This window comes from Fukomys damarensis, unplaced genomic scaffold, assembly GCF_012274545.1.
Source record: "Fukomys damarensis isolate Sample0158 unplaced genomic scaffold, DMR_v1.0_HiC HiC_scaffold_41, whole genome shotgun sequence".
NCBI classification, from domain to species: domain Eukaryota; kingdom Metazoa; phylum Chordata; class Mammalia; order Rodentia; family Bathyergidae; genus Fukomys; species Fukomys damarensis.
The window spans coordinates 52,108-55,954 of NW_022900953.1; the positions used below are offsets into that span (position 1 = coordinate 52,108).

Sequence of the window (3,847 nt, forward strand, 5' to 3'; positions counted from 1 at the left end):
TTTTTTTTTTTTTTTTTTTTTTTTTTAATGTACAGGGGATCAAACTCAGGACCTTCTGATTTTTGAGGCAGGCAGTGGCAACACGGAGCTAAATCCCTGGCTCTCCTTCTGATTCTTATTAGACAAGAGCTCTAATTCATGACCTGTAGGAAAAATTCTAACTAATCTGTTTATATTTATGAACCTCCAAACTGCAAAAGTGTTATTGTTATTCTGCTTGGCCAACATAACTAGAATGCATTCTGATATAAAATCAAGTCTTGTGTGTTCATATTATATGTGTACCTGGCTGTCAGTTTACTGTGTGTTAATAGCTGGTTAAAGCCACCTTCAGCTGCTCCATCTAAAAAATATATTTTTGTACTCAATACTTTATTTTTGTTTTTCTTTTGAAATTTTGGTTCATTTTGAAACTACTGTGGAAAGAGCATTTATGCAGGTTTTCAGGGTAGACAACTCATTTAGACTCATTTGAACTCAAATTCAGAAACTTGGGATTGCGAGGCTACTAAGGTAGATCCATAGCCCTGTTACATATGATTTAGAGTAATACATTTATGTAATGTTTCTATGTTTTAACTTTTAACTATATACTATCCCCTAAGGTTCCTTATCTCTATATATCAATCTCATGAATACATCTGGCCAATGCCCCTATAATTTCTCTTTTCAGTTTTATTAACATGGCTCTCTTTTCTTCTCATGTTATGGTTTATATCTAGATGTCCTCCCAAAGCCTCATTTGCTCAAGCTCACAGTGTGGCTTTTTGAAGTGATTGGATCATGGATGTGTGATATTCATCAATTAATTTGTCCACTGATGTATTTATACCTGAGTATGGTATTGGAAAGAGATGGGTCACTGGGGGTGGGTCACTGGAAAAATATTTATCACCTTCCTTCCTTATTCCCTTTCTGGTTCTTGCCTTCCATACCATGAATTGCTTCTCCATGCTCCATCTGCCATGCCATCCTGTCCTGAAGCTAGTCAACTACGGACAGAAACTTCTACAAACTATGCGGCAAAATAAACTTGTCTTTTAAATGTGGGTAATGGGTAATTTGCTCCCACAACAAGAAAGTAACTAAGACAATTGCCTTTATTTATTCAGGTGATTAGATTTCTTTCAATACCTTTCCTGCTTCTCTTTTTTTTTCTCACCCTCTTTTTTTTTTAATATTTTGGTATTAAGTATATTGATATTTTTTTAAGGGAGGGAAAGTTTATTTAGCTTACAGTTTGTAGAGCTATCAGTCCATAATCAGGTTAACGTTAAAAACATGGCTTGCAGAGGAGAAACGGTTAATGGCACATACATGGTAGCAAAAACAACAAGGAAATTTTAACAGTGTCTTTCTACCCCTTTTATTGGGACTACTGGAGACTAGGGCAGTGCCAAACCAATCAGTGTACTAATTTAGTGACCACACTCCCTTAATCCCAGCATCATATATTCTAGATTCAGCCACTTCTGAAAAAGCCCAATGATACCATGAATTTATTGACCAATTTTATGTATATAATATGATAACAAATCATCATTGGAAAACTGTACCTATACATGATGTATCTTGGTTTCTATTTTTCCCCATTCCCATGCCCTCCCTTCAACCTCCACACCCCTCTCTATTTACACAGATTATGTTTCTGCTTTTCCTTTTCTCATATTTTCCCATCTTTCCTTTCCCCTACCCCCCACACTTCTTCTTTCTCTTCCTCTATGTCCCTTTTCTTCCTATTTCAGATTATCTATTAAAAGTTTTGTTCCTCATTTACATTTTCAGTTTTTCACACCAGAGAAACTATTCAGTATTTACACATCTATCCTATTTATTTCATTTAAGAGTGTGGCCTCCATGGTGCATCCATAAATGTCTGTAGTTTCTCATTCTTTATGGCTGAGTAGCACTCCATTTTATTTTTAAAACCCACATAGTCCTCTTTCTTTCTTTTTTTTTAACCAAGATGGTGCTGAGGATAAAGAAGGAAATTCCTGTGCCTCCCAAAGCTGAAGCCAAAGCAAAAACTTTGAAAGCCAAGAGAGCATTGCTGAAAGCCGTCCACAGCAAAATGAAAACCCACAGGTCACCCACCTTCCACCATCTCAAGACACTTCAGCTCTGGCAGCAGCCCAAATACCCTTGGAAGATTACCCCCAGGAGAAACAAGCCTGACCACTAAAACCATCATCAGGTTCCCCTGACCACAGAGCCAACTATGAAGAAGATAAAGGACAGCAACACACTCATCTTATTATGGACATCAAACCCCACAAGCACCAGATCAAGCTGTGAAGAAGCTCTATGACATTGATGTGGCTAAGGTCAATACCCTCCTCAAGGCTGATGGAGCAAAGAAGACATATGTTTGACTGGCTTCTTATTATGATGCTTTGGATGTTGCCAACAAAACTGGGATCATCAAACTGAGTCCAGCTGTCTAATCCTAAATACACATTATTTTCACCATAAAAAACAAACAAACAAACAAAAACCCATCTTCTTTATCCAGTCTCCAACTGATGGGAAATTGGGCTATTTCCAAATTTGAGCTATTATGAATTGTGCTGCTATAAACATGGATAAGCATATATCACTGTGATATGATTCTTCTAATTATTTGGAAAAATACCTAGCAGGAGAATACCTGGGTCAAATGAAACCTCTAATCCTAGTTCTCTGTAGTTTAACTTTTTCTAACAACTAATAATACAGGCTATATTTGTTTACTGATGTTATGTACGCTATTTGTTTCTTATTGCCTCTTTTCTCAACACCTCTAATACTGGTAACTAGTTGAAACCAGAAGCTTGCACCTGCTAAGTACTTTCTACCTACCACTGGCCTACATCCCACGCTTTCTTGCTCTTTCTTTCTTTCTTTCTTTCTTTCTTTCTTTCTTTCTTTCTTTCTTTCTTTCTTTCCTTCTTTCTTTTCTTTCAGTATCCGGGATGAAACTTGGGTCCATGTGCTTGCCAGGCAGGCAGCAGCATCCTGAACTAAATCCTTCACCTATATTTTAGTTTTTAAAATTTTACACAAAGTCACACAAATTTGCCTAGGCTGGCCTGAATTTTAAATCTTCCTGCCATAGCCCAGCATGGTGACTCATGCCTATGATCCCAGTACTCAGAGGGCAGTCTGAGCTACACAGGGAGACTCTGTCTGAAAAAAAAAAACACACAAAAATGGACCAGGAATTTAGCTCAGTGGTGTGATGCCTGCTTAGCAAGAACAAGGTCCTGAGGTCAATTCCTGGTATCAACCCCCATACCCCGAATCTTCCTGCCTCAACCTAGTGACTGCCTGGATGCATGCCTATTTTATTAGTTTTGAACATATTTATATTCTGAAAGCAAGTTTTTTGTTGCCTTTGTAATGTTTTATTTTAGTCTAAAACTTTAGAATCAATCTTTATCCAAATCTGTTTTTATTTTTATAGGAATTACATGAAGTTTAGGTAAATCCCTTCGGAAATAATTGATGCTAGTTAAATAAAGCATTCTAATTATAAATGTGGCTTATCTAGTTAATTAATTTTTTTGTACTTTTTTGGGGGGGAACTTGAGCTGAGCTAAATCCCCAGCCCTATTTATAATCTTTTTAAAAGATTTATTTCGATGTACTTTTGCAGTTTGAATCATGTAAATCCTATATGTATTTTTTAGATTTATGTTGAAGAACTGCATTTTTGAGCTATATAATTTTGCTTCAATAATTCATTTCTAGTATATAGAAATACATTTTTACTCATTTTTTTATTAGTACATCTTTGCCATATATGAGAATGACATGTGGAATTTGTACCTGTGCATAAAAGATCTGAATTATTTTCTTTCTAGTTCTC

General features: G+C 36.2%; 1 pseudogene; it reads left to right on the forward strand.

Moving 5' to 3' along the window:
* Positions 1-2,444, forward strand: part of LOC109117489 — a 7,569-nt pseudogene extending 5,125 nt beyond the window's left edge.
* The last annotated feature ends 1,403 nt before the right edge of the window (positions 2,445-3,847 follow it).